We start from the raw sequence: 18,625 nt of genomic DNA on the forward strand, positions 1-18,625 counted from the left end.
ATTTATATACTTATAATATATATTTATACTTATTTGTTTATAACCTTCTTAGTAGAATGTAAGCTCCATGACAGCAGCAACTTTGTCTTTTTTATTCACTGTTGTCATCCCCAAAACCTAGAACAGTATCTGGCACATATTAGGCAATAAAAAATAAATAGTTGTTGACTTAATAAATGAATCATTTAATGACAAAAAGGAAATTCTTAGAGCACAATAAACAACTTGGCCCATGCATAAACAGCTTGGCCCAAAGGGTAAACATAAAAGGAGTAACTGCAAACACTGTTGCTTGGCTATTGTAACTGATATCCACAATTCCCTTCTTCCATAGCCACTTTTCAGGTAAGACTGGCCATACGATATAGTTCCGGCCAGTGAGATGTAGGAAGAAGTCCCTGGGGCAGGCTTCCTACTACAAATAAAAAGATAAAGAGATAAAGCTTTAAGAGGAGAGCATGGTTAGATACTGGGAGGTGCCATAGCCATTTTTCAACCATGAGGATAGAAACCCACACATAAGTATTGGAAACACGAGAATAAAAAGAGGCAGAGTCTCTGATGACAATACTGAGCTGCTGTACAAGCCCTGGACTGCCTGCCTCCAGACTTTTTATATGTGAGACAAATAAGCTCCTATTTCTTTAATCCACTTTATAATGATTATATATATTCCCCTGCAGTCTGTAAGTTCCTGGTCACTGCAATTTATTAAATTTAGTCCTCCTACCCAAACCCCAGCAGCTGCTTCAGACATATTCACTGAACTGACTTACAGGAACTGTCCCAAAGAGTTTTCATTCTAAGACAAATGACATTGTCATAAGTAGTCAAAGAAAAAGACATACAATATGCTTATACTTATTTCTCACCCATGGGTAATCACAAAATTACAAAATTTTCAAAGCTTGAAGGACCTTAGAAATTATTTAGTGCTAAATATGAAAAATTCTTTCTACTTTAAGGTGAACACTTAAAGAAGGATTATGTATGATTTATCATTTACCTATAATTGAAACATAAATTTATTCATAACTCACTTTCACTACAGTCCCTGCCACGTCATTAAATATCAATAAATACATATTGTCACAACCAGTGTAACTGAAGAGAATGATAGATAGGTGTTTCTATAGACCCTTTTATTCGGGTTTATAGATCTCAGATTTGATCTTTTCTAAGATATTCTTTACTTTCTTTATGGTGAAAATTGTGTACAATCTTATAAAAGCTGTGCTTTTAAAATGTTTGGTTTCTGAGGAGAAAATTGTACTTTATTAGAAAGCAAGTTTGATTATCAGTGACACACACATCCATTCAACAAATATTTATTGAGTGCATTTTATGAGCCAGGCACAGTTACACCCTTGGTATACAAAGAGTAAGATACACCCTGCCATGAAGAATGTTTCAGCTCAGCAGAAAGGAAAGACATGTAAGTGAATAAAAAAATAAGGGCAGGAGGACAGTAAACAAATGGATGGTTCTCTAACTATAGAGATTGATATTTTTTTAAACTGGAAATTGCATACCAATTTCCCCCAGCCTGGAAAAATCTTTCCTGTCTTTAAGATAATTTTGTACCTTGTTTATATCTTTCTTATGGCACCTACCACTTTCTAATGTTATAGACATTTAAATATTTGCCTTACCTATGCTAGTCTATCATAAACTCCTTGAAGGCAGAACCTGGATCTTATTAATCTGTGTATCCTTTGCTACTTTTAGAGCAATGCTTTCCTTATACTAACAGTAGGTACTGAATAAACGAGGTATGAATGAATAAAAAATCCTTCAAACAAAGCTAAAAGTTGGGAAGGAAGATTCAAAGTGGCACCTCCTGTTCTGCCCTTTGCGTCTCTAGGTCCTTTCATATTTACAAACTCTCTGTCACAAAGTGACAGATAAATAATCCAGATTGCTAGATAAATAATCCAAACTTTGATGCTAATGGGTTAATATTGGTCCCTCACTAAACTATTTGCATGTTATCACAGGGGCTTTCTGGATATAAAATAAATTAACTGAAAGAAATGTCTCAAAGGAGGAGTATTTTAATTCTCTGGCACATTAGCAGATACGTGTGTGTGTGTGTGTGTGTGTGTGTGTGTATGTGTATGTGTGTGTTCTCAACAAGTGTTCACTGAGCACCTTCTATGTGCCAAGTGGCTTCTTCCCACTCAAGACCCACCCACGGTCACATAGTAGAAATAGTCAGCTACTTCACCAATAAAGAAGGGCTAACTTATTTGTGTAAATATGAGAAAAACAGTATTGTTACCTTCTACACACAAGAATAAATTGATATAGATAACAGCTGCTCTTTTTAAAATTGAAGTATAATTTTACAATGTTGTGTTAGTTTCAAGTATACGCTAAGAATATATATATATATATATATATATATATATTCTATTTCAGATTCTTTTCCATTATAGGTTATTACAAGATACTGAGTATAGTTCCCTGTGCTATACAGTAGGTCCTTGCTGTTTACCTATTTTATATACAGTACTGTGTATATGTTAACCCCAAACTCCCAATTTATTCCCCCCCCCCGCCATTATCCCTTTTGCTAACTGTAAGTTTGTTTTCTATGTCTGTGAGTCTATTTCTGTTCTGTAAATAAGTTTATTTGTATAATATTTTTAGATTCCACAAATAAGTGATAACATATGATATTTGTTTTTGTCTGGCTTACTTCACTTAGTATAATCATCTCTTGGTCCATCCATGTTGCTGCAAATGGCATTATTTCATTCCTTTTTATGGTTGAATAGTATTCCATTATATATATATATATATATATACATATATACACACACACACACACACACACACACACACTCACACACACACACACAACATCTTCTTTATCCATTCATCTGTTGATGAACATTTAGGTTGCTTCCATGTCTTTGCTATTGTAAACGGTGCTGCAATGAACACTGGAGCACATGTATCTTTTTGAATTAAGAGTTTTCTCTAGATATATGCCCAGAAGTGGGATTGCAGGATTATATGGTAACTCTTATTTTTAGTTTTTTAAGGAACTTCCATACTGTTCTCCACAGTGGCTGCACCAATTTACATTCCTACCAACAGTGTAGCTGGGTCCCTTTTTCTCCACACCCTCTCCAGCATTTATTATTTGTAGGCTTTTTAATCATGGCCATTCTGACTGGTGTGAGGCAATACCTCATTGTAGTTTTGATTTGCATTTCTCTAATAATTAATAGCTGCTCCTTTTACGTAAATAGAATTAATATATAACATTAACATACCTAGTTCTGTTGTATCCCTCACCACATGTAGGATGACTATGTGACCACATAAGATTCCATTTAACAAAAGACTGTAGCTAACATAAGTTTGAAAACCATTGATCTAGGTGATGCAGTACTCTCACGTTCAGATCAAAAGTGGATAAGCCATGCTTGAGGGACAGCACCAGGGACACACACACAGAGCCACTGGCAGCTGGAGGCACAGGCTGAGGATGCCCAGCACTCACATGTATAGCTCAGGGGCTCTTATGCAGGCCTCCCATGGGCTGGCATGGTGAGGCCCATTTTTAGAAGGCATACGTTTCCAAAATAAATCTGGTAAGCAAATAGTTATGTTTCCTTCTTTTGTTTCCATAAAAAAAAAATTTCAACTATTTTTTGATGTTGACACCAGTGACTGACAAGAAGTTTTAAAACGAAAGCTTCACGAAATTTAAGAATAGTTGCCTCTGACTTCTTCTATTTTGCAAGTTAAAACCCCAAAGTACTTCTAACAGTCCTGGGCCACTGAAGAACTGACTCAGACAGGAAAAAGCACCATGAAATGTTCTCCCCCACACCCCAGCCCTCTTCTTGATTCTGAGCTCAGCATAGAAATCTGATAGAAGAGAAAAAAACTGGGGAAAAAAAGTATGCACTCTTGTCTCTGAAGGCCAGATGGGTTATAGCCTAGCAGCCAGTTTTCACTGAGTGGTCCATAAATCCATTTACAAAGAAGTAGGAAAGGAAGGAAAGAATAATTTTTAAAAAGAAAGAAGGTTATAACAAAAGGAAGTTGGGGTTTTGGACAGAGAAAATATCCAAAATTTGGATACAGTTTTTCCTATAAAGCAAAAGCTATTTCCCGGCCACAAACATATCCTGATGACTACCTTACAAATGAATACCAACAGTCACAAAGATAATCTGTGACTGTACTAGCTCCATGCAATTTAGGTAAACTACTGGGTTGGCCAAAAAGTTCCTTTGGTTTTTAAGTAGAAATAAAAGACATACTTTTCATTTTCACCAAGAACTTTATTGAACTACATATTCACTGTTTTGTTCCACAACCTTCTGCCATTATTCAGGCAACTTCATAATTCCTTCGTCCCAAAACTTTTTATCTTTTTGAGCAAAGAACTGTTCCAGGTGCCTTTTACAGTCTTCCAGAAAAATTGAAATATTTTTCATTAAGAGAATTTTGTAAAGACCGAAATAAATGGAAATCTGAAGGTGCAATGTCTGGTGAATACGGCAGATGAATCAGAACCTCCCAGCCAAGCCGTAACAGTTTTTGCCTGGTCATCAAAGAAACTTGTGGTCTTGCATTATCCTGATGGAAGATTATGCATTTTCTGTTGACTAATTCTGGACGCTTTTCGTCGAGTGCTGCTTTCAGTGGGTCTAACTGGGAGCAGTACTTGTTGGAATTATTCATTAGGTTTTCTGGGAAAAGCTCATAATAGAGGACTCCCACCATATACACAACATCACCTTCTTCGGATGAAGACCGGCCTTTGGTGTGGTTGGTGGTGGTTCATTTAGCTTGCCCCACCAACTCTTCCATTACACATTATTGAACAATATCCACTTTTCATAGCCTGTCACAATTTGTTTTAAAAATGAAATGTTTTTGCTACGTTTAAGTAGAGAATTGCGTGAGGAAATACGGTCAAGAAGGTTTTATTTGCTTAATTTACGTGGAACCCAAACACCAAAATGATTAACATAACCAAGCTTGTGCAAATGATTTTCAATGCTTGATTTGGATATTTTGAGTATGTCGGCTATCTCCCACATGGTATGATGTTGATTGTTCCCAATGAAAGTCTCAATTTGATCGCTATCAAGTTCAAGTGGTCTACCCAACCTTGGAGCATTGTCCAGCGAGAAATCTCCAGCACAAAACTTCTCAAACCACTTTTGACATGTTCCATCAGTCACAGCACCTTCTCCATACACTGCACAAATCTGTTTTTGGGTTTCAGTTGCATTTTTACCTTTCTTGAAATAAAAAAGCCTAATATGCCAAAAATGTTGTTTTCTTCCATCTTCAATATTAAAATGGCTACACAAAAATTCATTAATTTTGATAAGTCTTTTTTAAAATGCATGCGGATAATGACAGCTGTCACAATACAATCTAACAAAATTGTTTCAAATGAAGTTAAAGACAACTAAGCCCTCCTAGAGCCATCTTACGGAAAAAAACGAACTAACATTTTGGTCAACCCAATATAAAACAAAACAAAACTAACAAACACATGGAAATATGGGTCCTACTGAGATTATTGTGTTCAGAGAAATATTTACTTAAACTTGTAATAGTTTATAAAAATATATCTTTATTGAAGTATAACTGCTTCACAATACTGTGTTAGTTTCTACTGTACAACAAAGCGAATCAGCCATATGCGTACACATGGCCCCGTATCCCCTCCCTCTTGAGCCTCCCTCCCATCCTCCCTATCCCACCCCTCTAGGTCATCGCAAAGCATCGAGCCGATCTCCCTGTGCTACGCTGCTGCTCCCCACCAGCCAACTATTTTACATTTGGTAGTGTATATATGTCGATGCTACTCTCACTTTGCCTCAGCTTCGCCCTCCCACCCCATGTTCTCAAGTCCATTTTCTATGTCTACCTCTACTGCTGCCCTGAAACTAGGTTTGTTGGTACCATTTTTTTTTTTTTTTTAGATTCCATATATATGTGTTAACATACGGTATTTGTTTTTCTCTTTCTGACTTACTAAACTCCGTATGACAGACCCTAGGTCCATCCACCTCACTACAAATAACTCAATTTCGTTTCCTTTTATGGCTGAGTAATATTCCATTGTATATACGCACCACATCTTCTTTATCCATTCATCTGTCAATGGATATTTAGATTGGTTCCATGTCCTGGCTATTGTAAATAGTGCTGCAGTGAATATTGTGGTATATGTCTCTTCTTGAATTATGGTTTTCTCAGGGTATATGCCCAGTAGTGGGATTGCTGGGTCATACGGTAGTTCTATTTTTAGTTTTTTAAGGAACCTCCATACTGTTTTCTATAGTGGTTGTATCAATTTACATTCTCACCAACAGTGCAGGGGGGTTCCCTTTTCACCACACCCTTTCCAGCATTTACTGTTCCTAGATTTTTTGATAATGGCCATTCTGACTGGCATGAGGGGATACCTCATTGTAGTTTTGATTTGCATTTCTCTAATAATTAGTGATGTTGAGCATCTTTTCATGTGTCTCTTCGCCACCTGTATGTCTTCCTTGGTGAAAAGTCTATTTAGTTCTTCTGCCCATTTTTTTTTTTTTTTTTTGTGGTACGCAGACCTCTCACTGTTGTGGCCTCTCCCGTTGCGGAGCACAGGCTCCAGACGCGCAGGCTCAGTGGCCACGGCTCACGGGTCTAGCCGCTCCGCGGCATGTGGGATCTTCCCAGACCGGGGCACGAACCCGTGTCCCCTGCATCGGCAGGCGGACTCTCAACCACTGCGCCACCAGGGAAGCCCTTTCTGCCCATTTTTTAACTGGATTGTTTGTTTTTTTGATATTGAGCTCCATGAGCTGTTTGAATATTTTGGAGATTAATCCTTTGTTGTTTCATTTGCAAATATTTTCTCCCATTCTGAGGGTTGCCTTTTTCTCTTGTTTATGGTTTCCTTTGCTATGCAAAAGCTTTTAAGTTTAATTAAGTCCTATTTGTTTATTTTTGTGTTTATTTCTGTTACTCTAGGAGGTGGGTCTAAAAAGATCTTGCTGTGGTTTATGTCAAAGAGTGTTTTTCCTACGTTTTCCACTAAGAGTTTTATAGTGTCTGGTCTTACATTTAAGTCTTTAATCCATTTGGAGTTTATTTTTGTGTATGGTGTTAGATAGTGTTCTAATTTCATTCTTTTACATGTAGCTCTCCAGTTTTCCCACTTATTGAGGAGGCTGTCTTTTCTCCACTGTATGTTCTTGTCTCTTTTGTCATAAATTAGGTGTCCATATGTGCATGGGTTTCTTTCTGAGCATTCTATTCTGTACCATTGATCTATATTTCTGTTTTTGTGCCAGTACCATAGTGTCTTGATTACTGTAGCTTTGTGGTATAGTTTGAAGTCAGGGAGCCTGATTCCTCCAACTGCATTTTTCTTTCTCAAGATTCCTTTGGCTATTTTTTGTTCTAAAACTGTGAAGAATGCCATTGGTAGTTTGACAGGGATTGCATTGAACCTGTAGATTGTTTTCGGTAGTATAGTCATTTTCACAGTATTGATTCTTCCAATCCAAGAATATAGTGTATTTCTCCACCTGTTTATGTCATCTTTGATTTCTTTCATCAGTGTTTATAGTTTTGAGTACAAGTCTTCCGCCTCCTTAGGCAGGTTTATTCCTAGGTATTTTATTCTTTTTGTTGCAATGGTAAATGGGAGTGTTTCCTTAATTTCTTTCTGATTTTTCGTTGTTGGTGTATAGAAATGCCAGAGATTTCTGTGCATTTTGTATCCTGCAACCTTACCAAATTCACTCATTAGTTCTTGTAGTTTTCTGGTGGCATCTTTTGGAATGTCTATCATTGGCAAACACTGACAATTTTACTTTTTTTTCCAATTTGTATTCCTTTTACTGCTTTTTCTTCTCTGACTGCTGTGGCTATGACTTCCAAAACTCTGTTGAATAAGAGTGGTGAGAGTGGACATCCTTGTCTTGTTGCTGATATTAATGGAAACGCTTTCAGTTTTTCACAATTGAGTATGTTGCTTGCTGTGGGTTTGTCACATATGGCCTTTATTATGTTGAGGTAGGTTTCCTCTATGCCCATTTTCTGGAGTGCTTTTATCATAAATGGGTGTTGAATTTTGTCAAACACTTTTTCTGCATTTATTGAGATGATCGTATGGTTTTTATTCCTTAATTTGTTAATGTGGTGTATCACATTGATTGATTTGTGTATATTGAAGAATCCTTGCATCCCTGGGATAAAGCCCACTTGATCATGGTGTATGATTCTTTTAATGTGCTGTTGGATTCTGTTTGCTAGTATTTTGTTCACGATTTTTGCATCTATGTTCATCAGTGATATTGTTCTATAATTTTCTTTTATTGTGATATCTTTTTCTGGTTTTGGTATCAGGGTGATATGGTGGCTTCATAGAATGAATTTGGGAGTGTTTCTCCCTCTGCAATTTTTTGGAAGACTTTGAGAAGGATTGGTGTTAGCTCTTCTACAAATGTTTGATAGAATTCGCCTGTGAAGCCATCTGGTCCTGGACTTTTGTTTGTTGGATGATTTTTAATTATGGTTTCAATTTCAGTGCTTGTGATAGGTCTGTTTATATTTTCTAATTCTTCCTGGTTCGGTCTTGGAAAATTGTACCTTTCCAAGAAGTTGTCCATTTTTTCATGGTTGTCAATTTTATTGGCATATAGTTGTTTGTAGTAGTTTCTTATAATCCTCTGTATTTCTGCAGTGTCAGTTGTGATTGTTCCTTTTTCATTTCTAATATTATTGATTTGCGTCCTCTCCATTTTTTTTTTTTAACATCTTCATTGGAGTACAACTGCTTTACAATGGTGTGCTAGTTTCTCTCCCTTTTTTCTTGATGAATCTGGCTAAGGGTTTATCAATTTTGTTTACCTTCTCAAAGGACCAGCTTTTAGTTTGATTGACCTTGCTATTGTTTTCTTCATTTCTATTTCATTTATTTCTGCTCTGATCTTTATGATTTCTTTCCTTCTACTGACTTTGGGTTTTCTTTGTTCTTTTTTCTCTAGTTGTTTTAAGTGTACGGTTAGATTGTTTATTTGAGATTTTTCTTGTTTCTTGAGGTGAGATTGTATTGCTATAAACTTCCCCCTTAGAACTGCTTTTGCTGTGTCTCATAGGTTTTGTGGTTCCATTGTCATTTGTTTCTATGTATTTTTAAATTTCTTCTTTGATTTCTTCAGTGATTTCTTGGTTATTTAGTAGTGCACTGTTTAGCCTCTATGTATTTGTGTTTTTTACAGTTTTTTTTGTTGTAATTGATTTCCAGTCTCATAGCACTGTGGTCAGAAAAGATGTTGATACAATTTCAATTTTCTTAAATTTTCTGAGGCTTGATTTGTGACCCAAGATGTGATCTATCCTGGAGAATGTTCCATGTGCACTTGAGAAGAAAGTGTATTCTGCCACTTTTTGGGTGGAATGTTCTATAAATATCAATTAGATCTATTTGGTCTATTGTGTCATTTAAAGCTTGTGTTTCCTCATTTATTTTCTGTTTGGATGATCTGTCCATTGGTGTAGTGGGGTGTTAAAAGTCCCCTACTATAATTGTGTTACTATCAATTTCTCCTTTCATGGTTGTTACCATTTGCCTTATGTATTGAGCTGCTCCTATGTTGGGTGCATAAACATTTATAATTGCCATATCTTCTTCTTGGATTGATCCTTTGATCATTATGTAGTGTCCTTCTTTATCTCTTGTAACAGTCTTTATTTTAAATTCTATTTTATTTGATACTAGTATTGCTACTCCAGCTTTTTTTTTGTTTTTGTTTGTTTTTGTTTTTCTTTTTGTGGTACGCGGGCCTCTCACTGTTGTGGCCTCTCCCATTGTGGAGCACAGGCTCCGGATGCGCAGGCTCAGCGGCCATGGCTCACCGGCCCAGCCGCTCCGCGGCATGTGGGATCTTCCTGGACCGGGGCATGAACCCGTGTCCCCTGCATCGGCAGGCGGACTCTCAACCACTGTGCCACCAGGGAAGCCCCCAGCTTTTTTTTTTGATTTCCATTTGCATGGAATACTTTTTCCATACCCTCACTTCCAGTCTGTATATGTCCGTAGGTCTGAAGTGGGTCTCCTGTAGACAGCACATATATGGGTCTTGTTTTTTTGCATTCAGCCAGTCTGTGTCTTTTGGTTGGGGCACTTTATCCATTTACATTCAAGGTTATTATTGATATGTATGTTCCTATTACCATTTTCTTAATTGCTTTGGGTTTGTTATTGTGGGTCTTTTTCTTCTCTTGTGTTGCCTGCTTAGAGAAGTTTCTTTAGCATTTGTTGTAAAGCTGGTTTGGTAGTGCTGGATTCTCTTAGCTTTTCCTTGTCTGAAAAGTTTTTGACTTCTCCATTGAATCTGAATGAGACCCTTGCTGGGTAAAGTCACCTTGGTTGTAGGTTTTTCTCTTTCATCACTTTAAGCATATCCTGCCACTCCCTTCTGGCCTGCAGAGTTTCCGCCGTAAAATCAGCTGATAACTTTATGGGGATTCCTTTGTATGTTATTTTTTGTTCTTCCCTTGCTGCTTTTAATAATTTTTCTTTGAATTTGTTAGTTTGATTAATATGTGTCTTGGTGTGTTTTTTTCTAGGTTTTATCCTGTATGGGACTCTCTGTGCTTCCTGGACTTGGGTGACTACTTCCTTTCCCATGTTAGGAAGTTTTCCACTATAATCTCTGCAAATATTTTCTCAGACTCTTTCTTTTCCTCTTTATCTTCTGGGACCCCTATAATGTGAATGTTGGTGCGTTTAGAGTTGTCCCAGAGGTCTCTGAGATTGTCTTCAATTATTTTCATTCTTTGTTCTTTATTCTGCCCCTTGGCAGTTATTTCCACTGTTTTGTCTTCCAGCTCACTTATTCGTTCTTCTGCCTTATTGTTATTGATTCCTTCTAGTGCATTTTTCATTTCAGTTATTGTGTTGTTCATCTCTGTTTGTTTGTTCTTTAGTTCTTCTAGATCTTTGTTAAACATTTCTTGTATTTTCTCAATCTGGGCCTCCATTCTACTTCCAAGATTTTGGATCATCTTTACTATCGTTACTCTTAATTATTTTTTAGGTAGATTGCCTATTTCCTCTTCATTTATTTGGTCTTGGTGGTTTTTACCTTGCTCCTTCATCTGTGACATATTTTTTGTCGTCTCTCTTTTTTTTTTTTTTTTAATGAGTGGGATTGTGTTCCTGTCTTTCTGGTTGTTTGGCCTGAGGCTTCCAACACTGCAGTTTGTAGGCTATTGGGTAGAGCTGGGTCTTGGTGCTGAGATGAGGAACTCCATGAGACCTCACTCCAATGAATATTCCTGGAGGTCTGAGGCTCTCTGTTAGTCCAGTGGTTTGGACTCAGAGCTCCCACTGCAGGAGCTTCTGCCTGACCCCAGGCTCATGAACCAAGATCCCGCAAGCCGCTGGTTCGCTTTGGGGTTCCTCCCATCTCCTTGGGCATTAGAGTCCCCCATCAGCGGTTAGCAGGTGCCCTAGTGGTGGGGGGACGCTCTAGATAATTTTTTGATGTGTTCATGGGGGGAGGTGAGCTCCATGTCCTCCTACTCCACCATCTTGAGCTGATCAAATCTAAACTTATAACAGTTTAGCTGGTGATGTATGGTAATGATAATTTGTAGGTAGACTGGCTACTTTGAGAAAAATAAACTACAAAGTACTTTAGGATATGGGATCTTTATATAGGAGTAGGGATGGTGATGGGGAGTGGAAGTCTAGACATCTTCCCTACTCACAGATGTCCAACCTAAGCAAAGAGTAACAGGCTGAATTATTATAATATCTAAATTGACAACATTCTTATATGATGGGTTTAATTTTCTGAAGTAGATTTTCAGGATTAAAGCAATTCTAAATTAGCCACAGATTGATGATCTAGAGGTTTCTCTAATAAGCCTAGGTTTCCATTAGTAAAACTTAACTTGTCTCTTTTATATTTTCCCATGTTTAGGTCCAGACATGGGGTTGATTATATGTGAGTTCAGAATCTTTGCAGGTAAAGTACTCAAAGTATTATTGAGATTTCCTATTTTCCATGCAGCATTTATAATCACTAAGAAGACTATATATGATGTTCACTCAAGATTGCCATCATCAAAGACATATTTAAATACTAATGGCAATGTCTATGATGTACAAGGCCTTCAAAGGGACAAAAAAGTACAAATGGATTCCTTTCTACTGAGTAAACCAGGGATCTTTGTTATACAGCAGTAATCTTTTTCTTATGGCATGGCCATCTTAAATGAAGCTGTTCATACCAATGGAATGACTTTTTCCCACTTCAAATGCATCCTTTTTAACCTGCCAATTCTTAATATACAATGTTTCATCTTGGCTTGAAAATCCATTTTTTAAATTAGAAGTAAATGAAGATTGAGAGAATCAAAAAAGAAAAAAGAAGTAAATGAAGAAAAGATGCTTTCAGGTGACAGAGTATAATAGAAACAAGATGTTCATGCAGGTTCTTCTTGATTGAATTCAAAACCTCAAGAGAAAAGTTTATTCTTCAAAACAATCGATAAAAGAGTTCTCCAAACTACTTAAAGTGTAAATCATTATTCATTCCTTAGATACAGAAAATCTCACGGGAGAGACCTGGTCTGCCTTATTAATATTACTGCCTCTATTTCCCGTTGTATTTGAAGCTTGAATTTCTTATATTTCTACTTCCTGGATCTTTCTGAACACAAACCATCGAAGACAATGAATAACTTTCCTAGGAAGCTTAAAAAGCAAAGGTGATAGTAATTTATTCAGGTTAAATAGCTAGGGCCTTTGGTAATTCAAAGAATGTGTGGTTCAGATATACAAAGCATTTAGTCTTTCATATAAACCTCAAATTAAGAGAAATCAGGTTCAAAGCTCTAGGGAAACTGTGGCAATAGTAGCATTTGTAGGCTCAGGTCTACAGGGCACTTTGTATATCTGAAAATAATTTCTTATATTGTTTTCAATTTAATAGCCTTTTTCTACTTGATTATTCAATGTTTTTCTACTTGTTTTTTCAAGATAATGAATAATATATCTGACAAAACCTAAAAACCATGGCTGAGGGGATTGTGTTATTAGGATACTAACAGATAATACACTCAATTTAATAAAATAAAAATTAAAATCCATGAGCATATACTAATAAAGTAATGATTAAATAAAATTCTTCATTATAGCAGAATATCAACTGATAAATGAAAAGAAGGAATTAGAAAGTCACTACTTGGCAACTATCATAGTAATAATTGGTTCATGCAAAAATCATCAATGGATACTAAAACTAGAAGCTGAAAAACCTCAAGAAAAATAACATATTTATATAGTCTCAACATATATCCCCACAAGATTCTTATTAACCACGATAGTAATTTTACAGTGGAGAAATCTGACAGACACCACTTTAACCAAATGATCAAAGTTAATACCACTAGTAATGGGACAAAATGACATTATGAAATTCCTAATATAATGTACTAAGAAGGACACAAAATCACATATGAGGTATTACTGTCAAAAATCCATAACCTGAACCAAGTCATCAGAAAACATCAGAAAAGTCTAAATTTGAGGGATAGCCTACAAAATAACTCTCCTATACTCTTTGAAAATGTCAAGGTCATGAAAGACAAAGAAAAATTGAAGAATTGTTCCAGGTAAAAGAGCCTAAAGACACATGATATCTAAAAGTTATGCATGATTCTGGATTGGATCCCAGATCAGAAGAAGAGAATGTTTTTTCCTTTTGGCTATAAAGAACATTATTAGAAAAATTGGCAAAATGTAATTTGAATAAGATTACATAATAGCATTATGGCAAGGTTCATTTCCTGATTTTGAAAATTGTACTGTGGTTAGGTAAGAATATATATATATTTTTCTTTTGTTCCTTTTTTTTTTTTTAAAAAAAAGGACGTATACATTTGAAGTATTAAGGGGTAAAAGGCATCATGTCTGCAATTTACTCACAAGCAGTTCAGGAAAAAATGTATATTAATATGTAGAGAGAAATGATAAAGCAAATGTGGCAAAATGCTAACACTTGGGGGAATTTGGGTGACAGATATACAGGAACTGTTTGTACCATTCTTGTAGCTTTTCTGAAGTTTGAAATCACTTCAAAATAAAAAAAATTAAAGAAGCTTTTTTCAACAGTTCCTTCTTTATGAAGCAATGCATGACCATTCTATTTTTTTCTGCACTGAGGCACTAGGAAATACTTTATCACAGGATTCTCATTGCATATTGTATTTACTACATATCTTACAGTAATTATACTTTTTTATATACATGTCTGTTTTCTTAACTAGATTAACAGCTCTTTGAGAAAGGAAAACATGTTTTAAGTCAAGGCCCAACAATACTGTGCACACAGCGGTCACATAGAAAATTTTTGATGAATGAGTTTCTAAATGCTTGATTTTAATCAGTCTAGAATACATAGATTGCCAAAGAAGATGGGCTGTAGAGATATATACATATTCTATTCTATATATATAGAATATATATGGTATTCTAGAGTTTGAAATACAGTTTCAAACCCTATACTGGTCATTAATTTCAATGTTCTTTTTATTAGAACTGCCCCCCTTTTAAAGACAACTGCAGACATTTGTTAACAATGAAGTGAAAACTAGGTATTCCTCTCTTTTCTCTACCTTTTTGTTAAAAAGTAGTGAGTCACTGTAGTAGGGAAAAGAAAAAGGAGAGTAAAAAATATGATAATTATCACTTTTAGCTAAGGTCAAATAATCAGGGAAATGGAAAATTAGCTTTGTTCAATGCATGTACTACTTAGTTTGAAGATTAAATGATAACACTGTAAGCAACACTGTAAATAAATCCTTATAGGTTCTTTTTGAGATCAAGAAGTTTATCTACAGAAAAATTATAAGTCCAAAAGGAGGAAAAAGTAATTCATTTCCCATGGTCAGGTATGAACTGTCTTGGCAGCTGTCTTCCTTTGGCTTTTATTTTAAATTTGTCACATCACGTAAGTTAAATATAGAAAAATAAAAGTAAAAAGGTAAAACAACTGACAGAACAGTGTAAAAAGAGATGAAGTGAAAAAAATGGTATTAGAAGATATAATGATTAAAGAGAACAGTTAAAGTAACACTAAAAAGGGATAAAATTATTTAAAAAAACTTTAAGTGTAGGAATCAAGTGCCAATATTCCTAACAAAGGAGGCAAAGCCTTTTGAGTTGAGGTGGCTTCAGATGATCAACAGTAGTTTTTCATGACTGTTTATAGGGCTGGATTTCACAACGAGGTATTCTTAAGGATGAGGGCTCTTGAGGAAGCTCTCAAATCGGGATCCCTGGGTTCTTGCCCTTACTAGCAGTGCTAGTGCTTTATATACATTAAGAATTGTGGGTACTGGTTATAGCCATTATGGCAAAAGACCAGCTTTCAGACACAATCTTCCCCTTTTCTGCCCCCATCTTTCTTCAGATTTTTCTCTTTGCTTACACTATTGGTAATTACATTTTGCTTCGCTGTTATGCTGGTTCAGGAATACAAACCTCAGAGCTTGGTTTATATTTCCTTGGTTCATTCCTGTCCTGTCCTTGGTTCATTCCTGTCCATTCCTGATTTCTGGTTTGGTGCACTTTGGGTCTCTGAACTCTAGCTGCCTTTGTTAGGCTCCTAGGACCCCCCTTTTAATCTTCAGTAGTCAAAAAAGCTGACTGAGAATTCTCTTATTCCCTAAAGAGGCTGTCAAGATGCAGTTTCAGACATACATATATATCACGGCCTTTAGGCAAGTAGTAGACATTAATTTGTATGGCTGAGAAAGGAAATCTTAGAACAGGTGATCATAGAGAATGAAGCAAATGTGAAGACTGAGTTAGTGTCATTGGTGAAAACAAATCTAGTTTTTAAGGTATTTTGCACAATATGTAGATAAAAACTATGTGGTTTACTCTATATTTATTGGGCACTTGATATGATCTAGGTCTTTCCATAGGCCTAAAAAGTAGGGTTAATTCACTACTAATTCTGCTGATATAAATGCCATACATTAAAAAAAAGTATGAATCATAGTATGATTGTAACTGTAGAAATAAAGTACAATCCAAGGTATATACTGGAAGAAAATAATTATATGTGTTAGTAGTTATGTTTAAGTAGTAGGATGAAAGTGATTTTTTCCCCTACTTTTATTATTCAGATTCTTTTTTTTAAAAATTTTATTTATTTATTTATGTTTGGCTGTGTTGGGTCTTCGTTTCTGTGCGTGGGCTTTCTCTAGTTGCGGCGAATGGGGGCCACTCTTCATCGTGGTGCGCAGGCCTCTCAGTGTCGCAGCCTCTCCTGTTGTGGAGCACAAGCTCCAGACGTGCAGGCTTAGTAGTTGTGGCTCACGGGCCTAGTTGCTCCGCTGCATGCGGGATCTTCCCAGACCAGGGCTCGAACCTGTGTTCCCTGCATTGGCAGGCAGACTCTCAACCACTGTGCCACCAGGGAAGCCCTTATTATTCAGATTGTTGACTGATTCTACAATACTCAAAAATATTTAATAAATGCTTTTTAATTTGAAATTATTATTTTCTTAGTCAAACCTAGTCAATATCTTCCAAACTCATGGTCCAAATTCTAGGGTTACAGGGAAATTTTTCAACAGCATCTGATTTAATTGCACTTTTAACTATTAAAAGTTTCCTACTGTTCTAAGGATAAAGTTCAGGCTGCCTAGAGTAATGTGTTAGGCCTTTCATGATCTGTTCTTTCTCTTCAATTTCATCTCTTTGCTCTTACACATACCCTTCTTCTAGCTATAGCAAACAATAATTTCTAGTACACAGCATGATTTTGTCACACATCTGTATCAACTCTCCTTCTTGCAGTCCAACTAGCAAATACTTGCTTATATTTTAAGACTATGAAGATAAGGTATGGATTATATCAATATATGGTATTCTAATTCTTATGTTGCTCAAGTTAGAAATTGGGGGTCATTCTTGACTTCCTTAACTTCCACATCCAGTTTCTAATCCTGTCAATTGTGATTCCTTAATATTTCAAAAATCCTGCTTTATTTTTCTATTACTATTGCTTCAGCTTTCATTCAAGCTCTCATCAGATTCCTGGTTCTGATCTCACCCTGACTCAATTCATTCTCCACATAGTAGTAGACATTATTTCAAAAGCTCAAACTTGATCTTGTCATTTCCATGTTTAAATTCCTTTATTGGTCTTTACAATAAGGTCCAAACCCATTAGGATGGCAATTAGGATGTCTGTCTGCAAAAATTATATGGCCAATTGGAGGTCATCATCTGGTAACTTCTTCAGCCTCTTTTTTCCCTCATTCCCTTCTTTCTCCTCCTCAAACCATACCTCCTCCTCTATCTGCATGTCAAACTGCCTGGACCATGGTAACCTCTCCATAAATGTTAAACACTTGCGTTAATATTATTTTTTATAGAGCCATTGACTGAGATAAATAGCCTTAAATTCAGGTAGTGAGAACAGTTTGAATAAGGCCGCTCCATCTGTTCCTTCTCATCACTGTCACTCTTCTCTACCCTGCTCTGTGCCTTCAAGGAGCTAGTGTTTATGAATAGGACCAATGGTCTCCCTGTCCCTGTGGCTTCTGCTTGAGTTCAGCCAATGGGAAGTATTGGCAGGAGAGTGGTGAGCAGGAGAAGAGTACAGAACTAAGGTATTTCTTCCCCTTGGCCTCCTGTTAGTGGGAGCTGAGACCAGAACAGTAACTAAAACCAGATTGTGGAGGCCTCTGAATGCTAGGCTTTGAACTTTATCATGTAAGCCGATGGAAAACCATTTACATAACTTTATCATGTTAGCCAATATTTTAACGTTTTTAAGCATGGGTGTGATGCCCATAAAGATTTCTTGTAGAAAACAAATTCTACCACAGAGAGGTTAAAAGATTAGCTCAAAGTCAAATGTCTTAATAGACAGTAGGTCAAGATGAAAAGACCAAATCTCCAGCTTTTGTCTGGTGTGCTTCCTCCTATCTTACATTAGGGGAACTTTCTTTGTCAACTTCATTTACTAAATATAAATTGAATACTCTCTCTATATAAGGCTGTTCATTAAGCATTAGGGAGTGATGTTAAGGTAAATTAGATGGGATTCCAGTTTCCATAATCTCATGGAACACACAAATCAGGCTGTGTTTTAAGTAAAACAAAACAAAACAAAAAAAACCCTGTAAATATTTATGTTTTAATGTAAAAGCAAAATACTATGTATGATAACACAGAAAAGGGAATAACTAATTTTGATGGAACAATCTGCAAAACTTCATAGAGGTGGTAACAATTGCTTTGATCTTTAAACAATAAGAAAAAGGAAGGAACATTTGAAACAGAATGAGCAAAAAAAGAGAATTCTCATTTTAGAGAATGAGAAACTGCATAATGAGGTTAGAGGTTGGTTGGAGAGGATGAAATATAAGACATAAACTGGTCAATTCAGTTAGGACAAATTTTGAAGATGCTTATAGTACTGTGGAAAATAGAGAACTATTCAAGACTTTTTATAGTGAAGTGATACATAAAAATGTAATTCTTGACTAATGGTAGATTGTAAGGAAGAGAGACTATAGACAGGCAGAGCAGTTAGTATGCTACTGC

General features: G+C 36.1%; 1 protein-coding gene across 7 annotated transcripts in view; it reads right to left on the minus strand.

Moving 5' to 3' along the window:
- The window catches only part of GPHN (gephyrin), a 617,632-nt gene that overhangs the window by 123,113 nt on the left and 475,894 nt on the right, over positions 1 to 18,625 (minus strand). The window lies entirely within an intron of this gene.

The sequence above is a fragment of the Lagenorhynchus albirostris genome, chromosome 1, assembly GCF_949774975.1.
Source record: "Lagenorhynchus albirostris chromosome 1, mLagAlb1.1, whole genome shotgun sequence".
NCBI lineage: Eukaryota > Metazoa > Chordata > Mammalia > Artiodactyla > Delphinidae > Lagenorhynchus > Lagenorhynchus albirostris.